The following is a 22,500-nucleotide window of genomic DNA, read 5'->3' on the forward strand; positions in this document are numbered from 1 at the left end:
TTTCTTACACTAAACTCAGCACATTCCTGCTTAACTTGATATCCGCTGTGGATGAGGAAAGTGAGAGTGAAGGACTAGAGCAGGGGTGTCAAACTCAAATACAGAGTGGGCCAAAATCTAAAACTGAACAAAGCCGCGGGCCAAGGTTGAACAAACGAACCTTTTAATAGGGACCCAAACAGGCTTTTCATTGAATATTGAACAAGCAAACCTTATATAACTTTATAGTGACATGCAAAATCGAGTTTCAAATAATAATAATAATAATGTGAAGATCAAAATAAACTTTTTTTCCACAGGCTAATAATACATTTGAAAATAAAATAACAATGAATGAATCAAACATAATAGCAAGAGAAAGTGCGTGAATAAAACGTTACTTAGGGCTCAATTTGCGACACTGATTTGCTTTAAAACTAAATATGGAACAAGTGACGCTTATATAGCTTAATAGTGCAAAATCCACTTTCAAAAAAAGAAACGAAAAAACATCAATAGTATATTAAATAAAATTTGAATGAAAAATGTTATGCCTCTTTTCTACTTGCAGCCCTCTGAGGTAAATATCAACATTAACTTTTTCCACAGGCTAATAAATTAGAAAATAAAATAACAATGAGGTGGGCAGGGTTTGAGGGGGGTAGGGTATGGTGGTAGCGGGCGTGCTGCAAGGGTTTCTGGGTATTTGTTAAATGATAAATGGGTTGTACTTGTATAGCGCTTTTACTCAAAGCGCTTTGACACTACTTCCACATTTACCCATTCACACACACATTCACACACTGATGGAGGGAGCTGCCATGCAAGGCGCCAACCAGCACCCATCAGGAGCAAGGGTGAAGTGTCTTGCTCAGGACACAACGGACGTGACGAGGTTGGTACAACGTGGGAATTGAACCAGGGACGCTCGGGTTGCGCACGGCCACTCTCCCCACTGCGCCACGCCGTTCTATTGTGTTACAGTGTGGATGTTCTGCCGAAATGCGTTTGTCATTCTTATTTGGTGCGGGTTCGCAGAGTGGCACATATTTGTTACAGTGCTCAAGTTGTTTATACGGCCACCTTCAGTGTGACCTGTATGGCTGTGGACCAAGTATGAATTGCGATCACTTGTGTGTGTCTGTGAAAGCCATTAGATATTTTGTGATTGGGCCGGCACGCAAATTCAGTGTCTTTAAGGCACGCCCCGAGTATTGTTGTCCGGGTGGAAATCGGGAGAAAGGTTGCCCGGGAGATTTCCGGGAGGGGGCACTGAACTTCAGGAGTCATCCAGGGTTGGCAAGTATGAGTATTAGCGGTGAATGTGGTGTTATAATATGTGATATTGTCATTATATAATGTTAATTTGATATTGCCTCAAGGGCCAAATTAAATTACATGGCGGGCCAAAATTGGCCCGCGGGCCAGAGTTTGACACCCATGGTCTAATGACTGCCTCTTTGTCACGGGCAGACACAGCTGATTGAATTACGGCCCAGGGATGGATGAAAGCAGGAGGAGGGGAGCTCGCCATCCTGCCTGCCGGCGGTCTGGCCCGTCAATACCAGATATTAAATATTGACCGGGGCTACCCAGACTTTATGAAAAATGCACGACGCCACACGGCGAGTTAACCATGGCAGCAGACGGGCAGACAACTCGGTGAGTGAATTAAGTGTGTGTGGCGCGGGGTCTCTTGGTAAAGCCCCACTGACCCACATACCCGAACTGGGGTATTGCATTATTCAAGACAAAGAGAGGGAGAAACCATCAAACTGCTTGCACAGTCAGTCCACATTTTTTTTTTGCACTAATTTAACAACCGGGGTGCACATCTGGATCATGTTTTATCCAGCAGGTGGGATGCTGTAGTGTTTATTTGACATTCTATATCAGGAGTCACCAACCTTTTTGAAAGCAAGAGCTACTTCTTGGGTACTGATTAATGCGAAGGGGCTACCAGTTTGATACACACTTCAATAAATTGCCAGAAATAGCCACTTTCCTCAATTTACCTTTAATAAATAAATCTATATACATAAAAAAAAATGGGTATTTCCGTCTGTCTTTCCGTCGTACATTTTTTTTTAAACCAAAAGCTACTTCTTGGGTACTGATTAATGGGAAGGGCTACCAGTTTGATACACACTTAAATAATTGCCAGAAATAGCCAATTTGCTCAATTTACCGTTAATAAATAAATCTATATACATAAAAAAATTGGTATTTCTGTCTGTCTTTCCGTCGTACATTTTTTTTTAAACCAAAAGCTATTTCTTGGGTACTGATTAATGCGAAGGGCTACCAGTTTGATACACACTTAAATAAATTGCCAGAAATAGCCAATTTGCTCAATTTACCTTTAATAAATAAATCTATATACATAAAAAATGGGTATTTCTGTCTGTCTTTCCGTCGTACATTTTTTTTAAAACCAAAAGCTACTTCTTGGGTACTGATTAATGCGAAGGGCTACCAGTTTGATACACACTTCAATAAATTGCCAGAAATAGCCAATTTGCTCAATTTATCTTTAATAAATAAATCTATATACATAAAAAAATGGGTATTTCTATCTGTCTTTCCGTCGTAAATTTTTTTTTAAAGCAAGAGCTACTTCTTGGGTACTGATTAATGCGAAGGGCTACCAGTTTGATACACACTTCAATAAATAGCCAGAAATAGCCAATTTGCTCAATTTACCTTTAATAAATAAATCTATATACATAAAAAAATGGGTATTTCTGTCTGTCTTTCCGTCGTACATTTTTTTTTTTAAACCAAAAGCTACTTCTTGGGTACTGATTAATGGGAAGGGCTACCAGTTTGATACACACTTCAATAAACTGCCAGAATTTGCTCAATTTACCTTTAATAAATACATCTATAAACATAAAAAAAATGGGTATTTCTGTCTGTCTTTCCGTCGTACATTTTTTTTGGAAACCAAAAGCTACTTCTTGGGTACTGATTAATGCGAAGGGCTACCAGTTTGATACACACTTCAATAAACTGCCAGAAATAGCCAATTTGCTCAATTTATCCTTAATAAATAAATCTATATACATAAAAAAATGGGTATTTCTGCCCGTCTTTCCGTCGTACATTTTTTTTTTAAACCAAAAGCTACTTCTTGGGTACTGATTAATGCGAAGGGCTACCAGTTTGATACACACTTAAATAAATTGCCAGAAATAGCCAATTTGCTCAATTTACCTTTAATAAATAAATCTATATACATAAAAAATGGGTATTTCTGTCTGTCTTTCCGTCGTACATTTTTTTTAAAACCAAAAGCTACTTCTTGGGTACTGATTAATGCGAAGGGCTACCAGTTTGATACACACTTCAATAAATTGCCAGAAATAGCCAATTTGCTCAATTTATCTTTAATAAATAAATCTATATACATAAAAAAATGGGTATTTCTATCTGTCTTTCCGTCGTAAATTTTTTTTTAAAGCAAGAGCTACTTCTTGGGTACTGATTAATGCGAAGGGCTACCAGTTTGATACACACTTCAATAAATAGCCAGAAATAGCCAATTTGCTCAATTTACCTTTAATAAATAAATCTATATACATAAAAAAATGGGTATTTCTGTCTGTCTTTCCGTCGTACATTTTTTTTTTTAAACCAAAAGCTACTTCTTGGGTACTGATTAATGGGAAGGGCTACCAGTTTGATACACACTTCAATAAACTGCCAGAATTTGCTCAATTTACCTTTAATAAATACATCTATAAACATAAAAAAAATGGGTATTTCTGTCTGTCTTTCCGTCGTACATTTTTTTTGGAAACCAAAAGCTACTTCTTGGGTACTGATTAATGCGAAGGGCTACCAGTTTGATACACACTTCAATAAACTGCCAGAAATAGCCAATTTGCTCAATTTATCCTTAATAAATAAATCTATATACATAAAAAAATGGGTATTTCTGCCCGTCTTTCCGTCGTACATTTTTTTTTTAAACCAAAAGCTACTTCTTGGGTACTGATTAATGCGAAGGGCTACCAGTTTGATACACACTTAAATAAATTGCCAGAAATAGCCAATTTGCTCGATTTACCTTTAATAAATACATTTATATACATAAAAAAATGGGTATTTCTGTCTGTCTTTCCGTCGTACATTTTTTTTTTAAACTAAAAGCTACTTCTTGGGTACTGATTAATGCGAAGGGGCTACCAGTTTGATACACACTTAAATAATTGCCAGAAATAGCCAATTTGCTCAATTTACCTTTAATAAATAAATCTATATACATAAAAAAATGGGTATTTCTGTCTGTCTTTCCGTCGTACATTTTTTTTTTTGAAACCAAGAGCTACTTCTTGGGTACTGATTAATGCGAAGGGCTACCAGTTTGATACACACTTCAATAAATTGCCAGAAATAGCCAATTTGCTCAATTTACCTTTAATAAATAAAATTATATACATAAAAAAATGGGTATTTCTGTCTGTCTTTCCGTCGTACATTTTTTTGAAACCAAGAGCTACTTCTTGGGTACTGATTAATGCGAAGGGCTACCAGTTTGATACACACGTCAATAAATTGCCAGAAATAGCCAATTTGCTCAATTTACCTTTAATAAATAAATCTATATACATAAAAAAATGGGTATTTCTCTCTTTCCGTCGTACATTTTTTTTTCCTTTTACAGAAGGTTTTTTTTGTAGAGAATAAATTATGCAAAAAACACTTAATTGAAGTGAATTATATTTATATAGCGCTTTTCTCTAGTGACTCAAAGCGCTTTACATAGTGAAACCCGATATCTGAGTTACATTTAAACCAGTGTGGGTGGCACTGGGGGCAGGTGGGTAAAGTGCCTTGCCCAAGGACACAGCGGCAGTGACTAGAATGGCGGAAGCGGGAATCGAATCTGCAACCCTCACGTTGCTGGCACGGCCACTCTACCAACCGAGCTATGCCGCTCCACAAATTGAATGGTTTAAAAGAGGAGAAAACACGAAAAAAAAAAAGAAAATTAAATTTTGAAACATAGTTTATCCTCAATTTCGACTCTTTAAAATTCAAAATGAAGAGAAAAACTAGCTAATTCGAATCTTTTTGAAAAAATTAAAACAAATAATTTATGGAACATCATTAGTAATTTTTCCTGATTAAGATTAATTTTAGAATTTTGATGACAAGTTTTAAATAGGTTAAAATCCAATCTGCACTTTGTTAGAATATATAACAAATTGGACCAAGCTATATTTCTAACAAAGACAAATCATTATTTCTTCTATATTTTCCAGGACAAAAAATCTAAAAAAAACCTCAAAACACTTTGAATGAAGATTTAAATTTGATTCTACAGATTTTGTAGATTTTTTTAAATAGGTTAAAATCCAATCTGCACTTTGTTAGAATATATAACAAATAGGACCAAGCTTTATTTCTAACAAACACAAATAATTATTTCTTCTAGATTTTCCAGGACAAAACATCTAAAAGAAACTCAAACGACTTTGAATTAAGATTTAAATTGGATTCTACAGATTTTGTAGATTTGCTTTAAAAAGGTTAAATTCCAATCTGAACTTTGTTAGAATATATAAGAAATTCGACCAAGCTATATTTCTAACAAAGACAAATCATTATTTCTTCTAGATTTTCCAGGAAAAAAATCTAAAACAAATTCAAAATACTAAGATTTAAATTTGATTCTACAGATTTTCTAGATTTGCCAGAATATTTTTATTTTTTATTTTAATCATAATAAGTTTGAAGACATATTTCACAAATATTCTTTGTCGAAAAAACAGAAGCTAAAATGAAGAATTAAATTATAATGTATTTTTTATTCTTTACAATAAAAAAAAATACATGTACTTAACCACTGATTTAAATTGTCAGGAAAGAAAAGGAATTAATTTAAAAAGGCAAAAAGGTATATGTGTTTAAAAATACTTTTGGCATTATAGTGTATCATCAAGTTCAACATCTTGCAATATGAGTTTTTAATATAACCCATTGCGTAAATTGTTTTAAATAATTAAAAAAAAACTGGCATCATCAGAACATAATATTACTATCATTAAGTTCATTACTCCAGTTCTTAATATCGGTTGTGAGCTTACACAAACCCCAACAGGGGTGAAGATGCAACATTTAACCGTGATTTCAAAGTTTAAAAATAAATTAAAACTCATTAAGAAAAGAAAATATCTGCTTACAAATATAGGCTCCGAGGGAAAAAGTAAAACTGTGTACAAAATACAAATAAGTGATGATTACATTGCAATGATTAAATGTGATGCAAGATAAACATTGAACTTTTTTCGGCGTACACCCGCCTGGTACAGTCCCTGCTTTTCTGTTCCGCCCGGGACCGGAACCTGGGCATGAGAGACGGGTGTGCTAACTACCGAGCTAAGAAAAAAATATATATTTGACTCTTATCCACCATAAACAATTATAAATGCCAGTTATCATTACCACTGCAATGTATAACTGTGTACCAGAGGTGGGACCAAGTCATTGTTTTGCAAGTCACAAGTAAGTCTCAAGTCTTTGCCCTCAAGTCTCGAGTCAAGACAGGCAAGTCCCGAGTCAAGTCCAAAGTCAAGACTGGAAAGTCTCAAGTCAAGTCCCAAGTCCTGCATTTTGAGTTTTGAGTCATTTCAAGTCCTTTTAACCCCAGACTAATATATTTACACAGATTGTGTATGATTTTAAAACGCTGTATGCATTTATTAAAACAAGTGCATTTGAAACTGCAGGAAAAAAATAGTGCTGACATTGCACTTCATAATAGCACTATTAACCCGTCATTTTAAACATTTAACTCATTCCTTTACAGAATAAACACATTTTAAAAAAACAAGTGCAACTGTACTTATTTGCACAAAGGTGTTAACATTGTATTTCCATGGCATTTTGCATTGTAACTAGTTCCACGGCAGTTTCTATCCTGTTTTTACCTTATCTCATCTCATACTGTATGTGTGTTTATGTGTGCGTACACATGAAAAACATAACAAATACATGAACATAACAATGAACAGAGTCGTACTTTTTAGATGTCAGGGCCCTATGCAATATGTACACATATTCTTAATATAGTATACATTTTAACCAACCTTTATTTGACTATGTCTGTCTTTTCGTAGGTGGCTAAGATACGCGGTGCTGCTGACCGCCGTCTAACGTTGCGTTACTGTGTGTGATGCATTCTCCAACGTAACGTTATGTGTAGGTACCTCATGCAACCCCGCTTAAAAAAAAATCACCTGACAAAAAGTATGAATAAAGTAGCGAACTGCAGTGGACGCAAAAGATTGTCGTGTTTGCAATGACATTATAACCATAGACATCTTATAAGTAGACACAGCATTGGCTGCTATTACACGAGCAATTTGGCCGCCATCTTGAAGAGGCGACAAGGTGCCAGCGAGCAGCCTAAACTGACAGGTAGAAAACAAAGATGTCGGGCTGGTGTTCAGCGTTTTCCTGCTCAAATGAGAGGACTGTTGAAAATAGGATTCTGGGGCTTACTTTTCATAAGTAAGATTTAACATTAACGTACTATTGGTTGTATTTTGTGAAAATAATATCACCACAAAGTTGAGAAGGAGCAAAGATCTTCAATATTTGTATGTGAAAATCACAAAGAAATCTTCTGGGGGAGGATGACCCCGCCCCTACAGGTATTTGGTTAACAAACTTTCAGCCCCACCTAAAACAAAATTCACCAGCCACCACTGATTATGATGCATTCTCATTTTAGGCAAAATATAAGACAATACTCTCTTAACAGTCACCTTGGACGTATCCTCGCTCATCCATTCGGACTGGACACTGGCCGAGAGTGGAGTCGGCTGTCTTGGTTGCTTTGTTGGGTCTGCTTCTGTCTCTGACCATGCTCCCTCCACCCCAGCAGACGATGGCGTGGAACACCGCAGAGGCCATCACAGTGGATTTGTTTATTTTACTTTTTATTCATAGCTGTATGTAGAAGTGTCTGGTTGTATCTGCTGCTTTAATGTCTTTATTGTCCTCTGTGTTCTTTGATGTCTGATGTTTCCCTCTTACACACATGGAAGAGGGATGTGTACCATGGTTATGAGTCGTTTTTTAATTTTTTTTATTTATTTGTTTTTTTCCCTTGGCCTCAGTCTGCACCTCCTCTCCAGGGCCCAGGCAAAGACCGATTTTTTAAATTTTATTTTAATCTTCTTTTTTTTCTCCCCCCCCACCCCTTATTTTACCTTTATCTCATCTTTTTTGTAAGGGGCGCTGGAAGCCGGCAGACCCGTCAGCGATCCTGTTCTGTCTCCCTGTAATGTTTGTCTAAACTTGAATGGGATTGTGCTGAAAATTTTAATTTTCCTGAAGGAACTCTCCTGACGGAATAAATAAAGTACTATCTAATCTAATCTAATTGTAACCAGGAATAAGTCTTCAAGTAACAATATTCAAATACTAACTTTGTTGGGTAAGACAGACTTTGGTTTTATTCTGAATCCAGTGAAACAGATTGGTGGTTTTAGTTCATATAAAGACTTTCAGGTGTTTATATATGTTTAAGTATTTGGCAGACACTTTTGTCCAAACCAATATACATAAAAAATACATATAAAACAATCACTGTAAACATTATTATTTAAGGGAAGAATGTAATAGAAAATATCAATACAAAGTGTCAAGACAGAATAAACTCTCTGTTGCTGCAAAAACGGAGATACAGTCTATAGGTCCCTAAGATATATAGATATCTAATGTATTCATACATTGTTTATGTAGGATATACACATGTATTTATAACTTAATCATATTGTGACTTGGAGAAGGCATTCGACCGTGTCCCTCGGGAAGTCCTGTGGGGAGTGCTCAGAGAGTATGGGGTATCGGACTGTCTTATTGTGGCGGTCCGCTCCCTGTATGATCAGTGCCAGAGCTTGGTCCGCATTGCCGGCAGTAAGTGGAACACATTTCCAGTGAGGGTTGGACTCCGCCAAGGCTGTCCTTTGTCACCGATTCTGTTCATAACTTTTATGGACAGAATTTCTAGGCGGAGTCAAGGCGTTGAGGGGTTCCGGTTTGGTGACCACGGGATTAGGTCTCTGCTTTTTGCAGATGATGTGGTCCTGATGGCTTCATCTGACCGGGATCTTCAGCTCTCACTGGATCGGTTCGCAGCAGAGTGTGAAGCGACCGGAATGAGAATCAGCACCTCCAAGTCCGAGTCCATGGTTCTCGCCCGGAAAAGGGTGGAGTGCCATCTCCGGGTTGGGGAGGAGACCCTGCCCCAAGTGGAGGAGTTCAAGTACCTAGGAGTCTTGTTCACGAGTGAGGGAAGAGTGGATCGTGAGATCGACAGGCGGATCGGTGCGGCGTCTTCAGTAATGCGGACGTTGTACTGATCCGTTGTGGTGAAGAAGGAGCTGAGCCGGAAGGCAAAGCTCTCAATTTACCGGTCGATCTACGTTCCCATCCTCACCTATGGTCATGAGCTTTGGGTCATGACCGAAAGGATAAGATCCCGGGTACAAGCGGTTGAAATGAGTTTCCTCCGCCGTGTGGCGGGTCTCTCCCTTAGAGATAGGGTGAGAAGCTCTGCCATCCGGGAGGAACTCAAAGTAAAGCCGCTGCTCCTCCACATGGAGAGGAGCCAGATGAGGTGGTTCGGGCATCTGGTCAGGATGCCACCTGAACGCCTCCCTAGGGAGGTGTTTAGGGCACGTCCAACCGGTAGGAGGCCACGGGGAAGACCCAGGACACGTTGGGAAGACTATGTCTCCCGGCTGGCCTGGGAACGCCTCGGGATCCCCTGGCAAGAGCTAGACGAAGTGGCTGGGGAGAGGGAAGTCTGGGTTTCCCTGCTTAGGCTGTTGCCCCCGCGACCCGACCTCGGATAAGCGGAAGATGATGGATGGATGGATGGAACTTAAAAATAGCTGACCGTTTTTTCCCCCTTCTCTGGGATTATTATTCCCAGTTTTGATCTCGGACGTCTGGTCACTTATAGTATATAAGAATATTATATTACTGTTAAGCAAACTATGAACACGCCAAAAGATGTGTCCTTTATCATAGCTACACGTATGACAAAAAAGCGGGTGGAAATGAGTGGTATTCAGTGAGGTAAGATGAATTAAATGCGCTGACAGTTCATTGCTTTTGTCAAATAAATTGCATTGAGTGGAGGGGATCACCACTCCAAGATGGCGGCCCCGCGTCTCGTCAGTGATAATAGGCAGTAGCGCTCGATGCTGCGTCTACTTATAAGATGTCTATTTTCATAACGTTAGCTGTGAGTTTACAGCCTCACTGATTTAACTACACAACAAATAAAAGTTACGTTACTCAGCCAATAAATGTTAGCTTTCATTTAAAACTTACCCTTCATTGTGCATCTTCGAATGTCAAAGGAAGTAGGAAGTTGTTGCGTCTCCGTCTGAAATCTTCGAACCGCATTCTTTGCATACTGGAAATTGTTTTTTGTTGACCAACTCGTAGTTTTAATCCCCGAACGAAAATATTTTTGGCATAATTTTTCCTCACTGGCGGGTTGTTTGAGAGATCTTCTTCTTCTTCTTTAGTTTTTATGGCGGTTGGCAAGCAACCTTCTGGTGTGCATTAGCGCCACCTACTGTAATGGAGTGTGGACCGAGGTGGATCCCTACTCTATATTCTTTTACTTAACCCAGTGTTTTTTAAATATGTGTATATTGCTTTATATCCTATGTTTTCTGAATGCAATCCTAATATACCTCCCACTTCTAACCTAATATTTTCTTTTGCTAACTTATTTCCCAGTATTTCTCTTTCTCTATTATATTTCCTACATTGTATTAAGACATGGTCAACATTTTCTATCTGGTGGCAAAAATCACACAGCCCTGTAGTATGTTTGCCTATCAATTTTAGTGAACTATTTAGATATGTATGTCCTAATCTCATTCTAGTAATAATGTCTTCTTCTTTCCTATTTCTACCCCCTCCTCTCATTACACCTACTTTCCTCTGGACTTTGTAAAACTCTCTACCTTTTGTTTCCTTATTCCAATTATCCTGCCACTTTTTATCAATCAATCAATCCATGTTTATTTATATAGCCCCAAATCACAAATGTCTCAAAGGACTGCACAAATCATTACGACTACAACATCCTCGGAAGAACCCACAAAAGGGCAAGGAAAACTCACACCCAGTGGGCAGGGAGAATTCACATCCAGTGGGACGCCAGTGACAATGCTGACTATGAGAAACCTTGGAGAGGACCTCAGATGTGGGCAACCCCCCCCCCCTCTAGGGGGGGGTTGTGTTCTATCTTAATTATGCTCTTCACTTCTTCTTTACTGTGCTTAATCTCCATGTTTACTTCTGTTTTAGTGGTTGCTTGTTTTGCTAACTCATTTCCCTCAACTCCTACATGAGCAGGAACCCAGAGAAATGTTACCACACCTCCCGCTTTATTTATTCTGTAGATTGCCTGAACTATTTCATAAACTATATCTAGTCTTGTTTCTGATGTTATGTTTTTTATGCTCGTCAATGCACTGCTGGAGTCCGAGCACACGACTACTTTCCTAGCTTTGTTTTCCTCTATCCAGTTAACTGCCATATAAATTGCTACCAATTCCCCCGTAAAAACAGATAGTTTATCACTAATTCTTTTAGAGATCTTCTTCGTTGGTTTTCCTGTAATTTGATTGGCTGAATGCTGTGTGACGAAAATAACGTGGTGTAATTTGATTGGCTGTTGTTCTGACAAGTAGCGCGCACACGCTGACAGACACGCGAACACAATGGAAGATACGGAACGCTCCTGAATAACTTTTTAATCGTTGGGTTTTGGGGAAAGTAGCAAGTCGTGTCAAGTCAAAAGGCTCAAGTCCAAGTCAAGTCACAGGTCATTGATGTTAAAGTCTAAGTCGAGTTGCAAGTCTTTTTACATTTTGTCAAGTCAAGTCTAAAGTCATCAAATTCATGACTCGAGTCCAAGTCATGTGACTCGAGTCCACACCCCTGCTGTGTACTAACCTCATCCGAATCAAGGCATTGCAATTGCACACTCATTTGTTTTTCAAAGAATAAAACCATCATAAAATAAAAATAAAAAAGATTTACCACTGGTATTTCAACAACATAAAATAAATAATATATTGTAATGCAAGGGTCAGCAACCTTTTTGAAACCAAAAGCTACTTCTTGGGTACTGATTAATGCGAAGGGCTACCAGTTTGATACACACTTGAATAAATTGCCAGAAATAGCCAATTTGCTCAATTTGCCTTTAATAAATAAATCTATATAGATATCACATTACACCTGTACTGGCTCACCTGCACTGGCTTCCTGTGCACTTAAGATGTGACTTTAAGGTTTTACTACTTACGTATAAAATACTACACGGTCTAGCTCCATCCTATCTTGCCGATTGTATTGTACATATGTCCCGGCAAGAAATCTGCGTTCAAAGGACTCCGGCTTATTAGTGATTCCCAATGCCCAAAAAAAGTCTGCGGGCTATAGAGCGTTTTCCGTTCGGGCTCCAGTACTCTGGAATGCCCTCCCGGTAACAGTTCGCGATGCTACCTCAGTAGAAGCATTTAAGTCTCACCTTAAAACTCATTTGTATACTCTAGCCTTTAAATAGACTCCCTTTTTAGACCAGTTGATCTGCCGTTTCTTTTCTTTTTCTTCTATGTCCCACTCTCCCTTGTGGAGGGGGTCCGGTCCGATCCGGTGGCCATGTACTGCTTGCCTGTGTATCGGCTGGGGACATCTCTGCGCTGCTGATCCGCCTCCGCTTGGGATGGTTTCCTGCTGGCTCCGCTGTGAACGGGACTCTCGCTGCTGTGTTGGATCCGCTTTGGACTGGACTCTCGCGACTGTGTTGGATCCATTATGGATTGAACTTTCACAGTATCATGTTAGAACCGCTCGACATCCATTGCTTTCCTCCTCTCCAAGGTTCTCATAGTCATCATTGTCACCGATGTCCCACTGGGTGTGAGTTTTCCTTGCCCTTATGTGGGCCTACCGAGGATGTCGTGGTGGTTTGTGCAGCCCTTTGAGATACTAGTGATTTAGGGCTATATAAGTAAACATTGATTGATTGATTGATTGATATAAAAAATTGGGTATTTCTGTCTGTCATTTCGTCGTACATTTTTTTTCCTTCTACGCAAGTTTTTTTTTTGTAGAGAATAGATAATGAAAAAAAAAACACTTAATTGAACAGTTTAAAAGAGAAGAAAAAAGGAAAAAAAATAAAATACAATTTTGAAACATAGTTTATCTTCAATCTCGACTCTTTAAAATTCAAAATTCAACCGAAAAAAAGAAGACAAAAACTAGTTAATTCGAATTTTTGGGAAAAAATTAAAAACAAGAATTTATGGAACATCATTAGTAATTTTTCCTGATTCGGATTAATTTTAGAATTTTGATGACATCTTTTAAATAGGTTAAAATCCAATCTGCACTCTGTTAGAATATATAACAAATTGGAGCAAGCTATATTTCTAACAAAGACAAATCATTATTTCTTCTAGATTTTCCAGAACAAAAATTTTAAAAGAAATTCAAAAGACTTTGAAATAAGATTTAAATGTGATTCTAAAGATTTTCTAGATTTGCCAAAATAATTTTTACAGAATGTTCATCTTAATTTAGTTTGACGAAATATTTCACAAATATTTTTCGTCGAAAAAGCAGAAGCTAAAATGAAGAATTAAATTAAAATGTATTTATTATTGTTTACAATAAAAATCATTAATTTACTTGAATATTTATTTAAACTGTCAGGAAAGAAGAGGAAGGAATTTAAAAGGTATATGTGTTTAAAAATCCTAAAATCATTTTTAAGGTTATATTTTTTCTCTAAAATTGTCTTTCTGAAAGTTATAAGAAGCAAAATAAAAATAATAAATGAATGTATTTAAACAAGTGAAGACCAAGTCTTTAAAATATTTTCTTGGATTTTCAAATTCTATTTGAGTTTTGTCTCTCTTAGAATTAAAAATGTCAAGCAAAGCGAGACCAGCTTAATAGTAAATAAATAAAATTTAAAAAATAGAGGCAGCTCACTGGTAAGTGCTGCTATTTGAGCTATTTTTAGAACAGGCCAGCGGGCGACTCATCTGGTCCTTACGGGCTACCTGGTGTTGGTGACCCCTGTTCTAATGTATATATAATAAAAAAATAGACATATACCAGAGGTCCCAGAGATGGAGTCAAAGCGCCTGTTAACAGGGAAACAGAGTGTGTAAATTCTCAATAAAACCTCGATTTAAGAACCACTCCTTTGTACAAACTTCTCCATTTACGAACCAGAGACCAAAAAAAAATACTTTGGTGTACGAACTTTGTCTCTGTGTACAAACATTTCATCCATTGTGTGCCTCGCAGGGAAGCCATCTTGTGCACGGTAGCACAGCCATTGATTGATCTCCGCTGCTCATTTAGTCAGCACAGCTGTGTCGTCATTAGCTACTTTTCTCTGTGCTCTTTATGCGTTTTTAAGCAAGGTTTTAGCTTTTTTTACAGCATTTTTGTAATTTTGCCTCTGCAGCGTTGTCGACACTGCCTCCTCCTTTCCTCCCTACTTGCTTCATACAAAGACAATTTACCAAACAGGATCAATTGGATTGTATTTTTTAAATTCCTGTTCATTGTAGCAACAAGGCTGCTAAAGTTATGGAGTTTTAGGATTTCAAACTTTGAGCGCACCACACGGCTAGTGACAATGTGTGTGTGTGTGTCGGCAGGGCGGCTGGAATTTAGAACAGTTCAGCTCGTTGTTGTTTTGGCTTTGTTAATACAAACCCAACGACCGGTGAAGTTGGCACGTGTAAATCGTAAATAAAAACATAAATACAATGATTTGCAATTCCTTTTCAACCTATATTCAATTGAATAGACTGCAAGACAAGATACTTAACGTTCAAACAGCACAGGTGCCAGTTAAAACTCTACTATGCAAAGTGAAAGCCATTTATCAACAACACCCAGAGACGCCGAGCTCATCTAAGAGGGACTCATGCAAAGTGGAAAAGTGTTCTGAGTCCAGATTTCAAATTTTTTTTGGAAACTGTGGACATCGTGTCCTCAAGACCAATGAGGAAAAGAACAATCTGGTTTGTTATAGACGCAAAGTTCAAAAGCAAGCGTCTGTGATGGTATGGGGGTGTATTAGTGCCCAAGGCATGGGTAACTTACACATCTGTGAAGGCACAATTAATTCTGAAAGGTACATGCAGGTTTTGGAGCAACATATGTAGCCATCCAAGCAACGTTATCATGGACGCCCCTGCTTATTTCAGCAAGACAATGCCAAGTCATGTGTTACAACAGCGTGGCTTCATAGTAAAACAGTCTGAGTACTGGACTGGTCTGCCTGTAGTCCAGACCTGTCTCTCGTTTAAAATGTGTGGCGCATTACGATGCGTCAAATACCACAACGGAGACCCCGGACTGTTGAACAACTTAAGCTGTACATCAAGCAAGAATGGGAAAGAATTCCACCTGAAAAGCTTCAAAAAATTAGCCTCCTCAGTTCCCAAACCTTTACTGAGTGTTGTTAAAAGGAAAGGCCATGTAACACAGTGGTAAAAATGCCCCTTTGCCAACTTTTGTAATGTGTTGCAGGCATTAAATTGTAAGTTAAAAACAAATATTAGTTTCTCAGTTCGAACATTAAATATCTTGTCTTTGCCGTCTATTCAATTGAATATAAGTTGAAAAATATTTGCAAATCATTCTATTCTGTGTTTTTTTTTTTTTTTTTTTACAATTTTCATAACGTGCTAACTTCACTGGTTTTGAAGTTTGACTGTACTACAGTATATATTTTATATAGATTTCAGAAACACAAATAAATAAATAAAAATAAGCCATAGTGCAGATGTTCTCAACCTTTTTTCAGTGATGTACCCCCTGTGAACATTTTTTTAATTCAAGTACCCGTTAATCAGAAAAAAGCATTTTTGGTTGAAAAAAAGGAGATAAAGAAGTAAAATACAGAACTATGTCATCAGTTTCTGATTTATTAAATTGTATAACAGTGCAAAATATTGCTCATTTGTAGTGGTCTTTCTTGAAATATTTTGAAAAAAAGATATAAAAATAACTAAAAACTTGTTGAAAAATAAACAAGTGATTCAATTATAAATAAAGATTTCTACACATAGAAGTACTCATCAACAAAAAATGCCCTCTTTGGGGATTGTAATAGAGATCCATCTGGATTCATCAACTTATTCTAAACGTTTCTTCACAAAAAAAAAAGAATTATTTAATATTTATGGAACATGTCCACACAAAAATCTAGCTGTCAACACTGAATATTGCTTTGTTGCATTTCTTTTTACAGTCTAAAAAACCTACATTCATATTTTGTTGAAGTATTATTCAATAAATATATTTATAAAAGGATTTTTGAATTGTTGCTATTTTTCGAATATTTGTAAAAAAAATTCACGTACCCCTTGGCAAACCTTCAAGTACCCCCAGGGGTACACGTACCCCCATTTGAGAACCACTGCTGTAGCTTATGCAACTAGAATCGGACAAAAAATATATTTTGCTCCAAGTCTGACAGAAGAATCTTGGCAGAAACGGCACGACGTCAACAACGTCTACATGCCCCTAAAGCTGACCAACACGCCGGACTGTAGTCAGTTGGAAGCGTGTCTTAATGAAATTAAACAATGGATGTCCGCTAACTTTTTGCAACTTAATGCCAAAAAAACGGAAACGCTGATTATCGGTCCTGCTAGACACCGACCTCTATTTAATAATACAACTTTAACATTTGACAACCAAATAATAAAACAAGGTGACTCTGTAAAGAATCTGGGTATTATCTTCGACCCAACTCTCTCCTTTGAGGCACACATTAAAAGCGTTACTAAAACGGCCTTCTTTCATCTCCGTAATATCGCTAAAATTCGCTCCATTCTGTCCACTAAAGACGCTGAGATCATTATCCATGCGTTTGTTACGTCTCGCCTCGGTTACTGTAATGTATTATTTTCGGGTCTCCCCATGTCTAGCATGAAAAGATTACAGTTGGTACAAAATGCGGCTGCTAGACTTTTGACAAGAACAAGAAAGTTTGATCACATTACGCCTGTACTGGCTCACCTGCACTGGCTTCCTGTGCACTTAAGATGTGACTTTAAGGTTTTACTACTTACGTATAAAATACTACAAGGTCTAGCTCCATCCTATCTTGCCGATTGTATTGTACCATATGTCCCGGCAAGAAATCTGCGTTCAAAGGACTCCGGCTTATTAGTGATTCCTAGAGCCCAAAAAAAGTCTGCGGGCTATAGAGCGTTTTCCGTTCGGGCTCCAGTACTCTGGAATGCCCTCCCGGTAACAGTTCGAGATGCTACCTCAGTAGAAGCATTTAAGTCTCACCTTAAAACTCATCTGTATACTCTAGCCTTTAAATAGACCTCCTTTTTAGACCAGTTGATCTGCCGCTTCTTTTCTTTCTCCTATGTCCCCCCCTCCCTTGTGGAGGGGGTCCGGTCCGATGACCATGGATGAAGTACTGGCTGTCCAGAGTCGAGACCCAGGATGGACCGCTCGTCGGGACCCAGGATGGACCGCCCGCCTGTACCGGTTGGGGACATCTCTACGCTGCTGATCCGCTTGAGATGGTTTCCTGTGGACGGGACTCTCGCTGCTGTCTTTGATCCGCTTGAACTGAACTCTCGCGGCTGTGTTGGAGCCACTATGGATTGAACTTTCACAGTATCATGTTAGACCCGCTCGACATCCATTGCTTTCGGTCCCCTGGAGAGGGGGGGTTGCCCACATCTGAGGTCCTCTCCAAGGTTTCTCATAGTCAGCATTGTCACTGGCGTCCCACTGGATGTCAATTCTCCCTGCCCACTGGGTGTGAGTTTTCCTTGCCCTTTTGTGGGTTCTTCCGAGGATGTTGTAGTCGTAATGATTTGTGCAGTCCTTTGAGACATTTGTGATTTGGGGCTATATAAATAAACATTGATTGATTGATTGAAAAAGGCTCTCGTCAGAAGAAGCGGCGCCGTCAGCCGAAATGCCTTCCCTCATCTTTTCGATACATAAACCAGTCTTCCCCCCCAAATCGGACCAGCGAGCACGCAAATACCCTGACACATACCACACACGGGCGAAGTAAATACTTGGCCCTCCCTCATGCGTGCACGCGGGTTCTGTTGTTTTATCAGCTTGGATCTGCAGGGACATCCTAGCAAGGTTGATGAGCTCCCTGGCTGCTTTAATCCTGATCGTCAGGAAAGAATCTAACCACCTCAGCATTGCTACCAGCACCAATGAATCCTTCCTTCGAGGCCCGCACCAGCTGTTTATACAGTGGGGGCAAAAAAGTATTCAGTCAGCCAGCGATTGTGCAAGTTCTCCCACTTAAAATGATGACAGAGGTCTGTAATTTTCATCATAGGTACACTTCAACTGTGAGAGACAGAATGTGAAAAAAAATCCAGGAATTTTAAAGAATTTATTTGTAAATTATGGTGGAAAATAAGTATTTGGTCAACCATTCAAAGCTCTCACTGATGGAAGGAGGTTTTGGCTCAAAATCTCACGATACATGGCCCCATTCATTCTTTCCTTAACACGGATCAATCGTCCTGTCCCCTTAGCAGAAAAACAGCCCCAAAGCATGATGTTTCCACCCCCATGCTTCACAGTAGGTTTGGTGTTCTTGGGATGCACCTCAGTATTCTTCTTCCTCCAAACACGAGGAGTTGAGCTTATACCAAAAAGTTCTATTTTGGTTTCATCTGACCACATGACATTCTCCCAATCCTCTGCTGTATCATCCATGTATCCTTTTTGGTATAAACTCAACTCGTCGTGTTTGGAGGAAGAGGAATACTGAGTTGCATCCCAAGAACACCATACCTACTGTGAAGCATGGGGGTGGAAACATCATGCTTTGGGGCTGTTTTTCTGCTAAGGGGACAGGACGATTGATCCGTGTTAAGGAAAGAATGAATGGGTCCATGTATCGTGAGATTTTGAGCCAAAACCTCCTTCCATCAGTGAGAGCTTTGAATGGTTGACCAAATACTTATTTTCCACCATCATTTACGAATAAAGTCTTTAAAATTCCTATAATATAATTTCCTGGATTTTTTTTTCACATTCTGTCTCTCACAGTTGAAGTGTACCTATGATGAAAATTACAGACCTCTGTCATCATTTTAAGTGGGAGAACTTGCACAATCGCTGGCTGACTAAATACTTTTTTGCCCCACTGTACGTCTTTAAAGGGGAAAATTATTACAATTTCAAAAGGGTTAAAACCAATAAAAATCAGTTCCCAGTGGCTTGTTGTATTTTTTGAAGTTTTTTTCAAAATTTTACCGGTCCCGGAATACCCCTAAATAAAGCTTTAAAGTGCCTTATTTCCGCTATCTTCGAAACCACTATCCATTTCCCTGTGACGTCATACAGTGCTGCCAATGTAAACAACATGGCGGTTACCACAGCAAGATATAGCGACATTAGCTCGGATTCAGACTCGGATTTCAGCGGCTTAAGCGATTCAACAGATTACGCATGTATTGAAACAGATGGTCGGAGTATGGAGGCAGATAGCGAAAACGAAATTGAAGAAGAAATTAAAGCGATTGAGCCAATAGCTATTGACGCTATTCGGCCATAGCGTGGGTGTACCTAATGAAGTGGCCAATAGCATGGCTGCCTTATTAGCATCGCCGGTAAAATGTGCGGACCAAACGATCAGGACTTTCGCATCTTGTGACACGGGAGCAACTTAAATCCTTTGATTGGTAAGTGTTTGTTTCGCATTATATGTGGGTATATAGTTTCAAATGTACATACAGCTAGCGTAAATAGCATGTTAGCATCGATTAACATAGCATGTTAGCATCGATTAGCTGGCAGTCATGCCGTGACCAAATATGTCTGATTAGCACATAAGTCAACAACATCAACAAAACTCACCTTTGTGATTTTGTTGACTTAATGGTTGCAAATGCATCTGCAGGTTATCCATACATCTCTGTGCCATGTCTGTCTTAGCATCGCCGGTCAAATGTGAAGACACTTTGGTACATTCAATGGGGGTCTGGCGGCAGATTTCTTGCCAGTGGTGCAACTTGAATCCCTCCCTGTTAGTGTTGTTACACCCTCCGACAACACACCGACGAGGCATGATGTCTCCAAGGTTCCAAAAATAGTCGAAAAAACGGAAAATAACAGAGCTGAGACCCGGTGTTTGTAATGTGAAAATGAATATGGCGGGTGTGTTACCACGGTGACGTCATCGCTAAAAGACCGATAAACAGAAAGGCGTTTAATTGGCCAAAATTCACCCATTTAGAGTTCGGAAATCGGTTAAAAAAAATAGATGGTCTTTTTTCTGCACCATCAAGGTATATATTGACGCTTACATAGGTCTGGTGATAATGTTCCCGTTTAATGTTTTCCTCGTGTGGTTCTTTAATGCATCCCAGGAATCAGTTTACTCCGTACTTCGTTTTTTTCTTTTCTTTGCATAAGATTTCGTGGCCAATATTTTCCTAAACGAAAGAAGAATAGAGCCGGGTTCTGGATGGCGGCCTTGCTTCACCACGAGCGATTTGAGCGCCCGCCACATTTTTTGATGCGGACGCACACACGCTGCGAGGTGTGTGTGTGTCTTTAAGTAGATGTATGTGTGCATCTTTAAGTGGCCGGGGGCAGCAAGTTAATGGGCCGCTCTTTCCTGTAGAGCAGCGGAATCAAGTGCCTCTAATGGGAGCAATATATCTGTCTAAATGCTGCTTATCACAGGGGCTCAACAGATGAAGGGATGAACAGCTTGGAAAAGAAAGGGCTGTGTGGAAACAGATGTGGACCCCGGAGAAGGATAGGAGGACTCTGCACGTCTGAAGAGACTTAGGAAGTTAAGTAAAAGGTTTTGTCTTTGCGTCCAACACACGTCTTTTTCCTATCCGGATTACTGTCATCTCCCGGGGAAACACTTCATCACTGTGGAGTTTTACTGGTCTGCACACAGACGTATGACGGTATGTAGTGGTGTACTACCGCGTATCGATTCACGTAAAAGTAGGGCCAGGCCATATATGGATATACACGATATATCGTGGGTTTGCCTCTGTGCGATATAGAAAATGACTATATCGTGATATTCGAGTATACGTTCTCACGCAGTTGCTTTTAGCTGCGGGCATTACACTACAGCAGGTGTGTCCAAAGTGTGGCCCGGGGGCCATTTGCGGCCCGCAGCTAATTGTTTACCGGCTGTGACGGTCCGCTTGGGATGGTTTCCTGCTGGCTCCGCTATGAACGGGACTCTCGCTGCTGTGTCTTGGATCCGCTTTGGACTGGACTCTCGCGACTGTGTTGGATCCATTATGGATTGAACTTTCACAGTATCATGTTAGACCCGCTCCACATCCATTGCTTTCCTCCTCTCCAAGGTTCTCATAGTCATCATTGTCACCGACGTCCCACTGGGTTTGAGTTTTCCTTGCCCTTATGTGGGCCTACCGAGGATGTCGTGGTGGTTTGTGCAGCCCTTTGAGACACTAGTGATTTAGGGCTATATAAGTAAACATTGATTGATTGATTGATTGACGCCAAATTTCTTCCCCCTACAAAAACCTTCCCCCCGGAAGACAATTGGCGTTAATGCTTGAAGGACCCCAATGAGGGTGGAAGGACCTTAAAGCACACAGTTGCCTGTTTAAAAGCATTATAATTGGCTTAATTGTCATTGGTGAAAAATAACGGTGAGGAAAATAAATTAGCATTCCAGCATGCTAACCTTTCAATCTATTTTTGTTTCGCTAATTTTGCAGTTGTAACCCTTAAGAGGCATATAACTTGGTATTGTTCCACTCTCATTGAGGTCCTTCAGGCATTGGAGGGGCTTCCGGTGGGAAGGTTTGTGAAGGGGGAAGAAATTTGGCGTGACACGGCCCGCCACACATCCTGGAAATGCTATTGCAATAATAAAATAAAATATTATAAAAAGTGGAATGTGGTGAAATCTACCTAAAACAAGTTGCAATGTTGACACAAAGCTGCCGCGCGGGCTGTTTTTTTTTCCTTTTGTCTATCTTTATTTTTCTTTTTTTGCCATTGCTAAAAAAAACACCAAAAACAATCAAAGTTATAATGAATTATTGACCTATTCAAGGCTACAAATATTTCACTTTAAAATGTTTTAATATTGAAAATATTGCATATTTTGTGTGGTTGCCATACAAAAACAAACGTTTTCTTGGACAGAAGAGCATAAAACAAACAAAATAATAGTTCAAACGTAAAATCGACAGATACATCTGACGTTGATTTCGTAACTTAAGTGTTGAAAGTAAAAAAAAAAACTAATAAAAATGTATCACTTTATGAGTGGGGCACCATTTGAATCCCAAATATATTAATTGGGATTTTATTTATATTTTTACTGCGATTACTAAAAAAATAATAATTAAAATCAATGGTGTCCTGCATTATTGATCTTTTTAAGGCTCTAATTACTTCACATCAAACATTGCTTTC

At 39.0% G+C, this 22,500-nt stretch overlaps 1 protein-coding gene across 1 annotated transcript in view; it reads right to left on the minus strand.

Moving 5' to 3' along the window:
* The window catches only part of lrp4 (low density lipoprotein receptor-related protein 4), a 475,714-nt gene that overhangs the window by 174,403 nt on the left and 278,811 nt on the right, over positions 1-22,500 (minus strand). The window lies entirely within an intron of this gene.

The sequence above is a fragment of the Nerophis ophidion genome, linkage group LG25, assembly GCF_033978795.1.
Source record: "Nerophis ophidion isolate RoL-2023_Sa linkage group LG25, RoL_Noph_v1.0, whole genome shotgun sequence".
In the NCBI taxonomy this organism is placed as follows: Eukaryota; Metazoa; Chordata; class Actinopteri; order Syngnathiformes; family Syngnathidae; genus Nerophis; species Nerophis ophidion.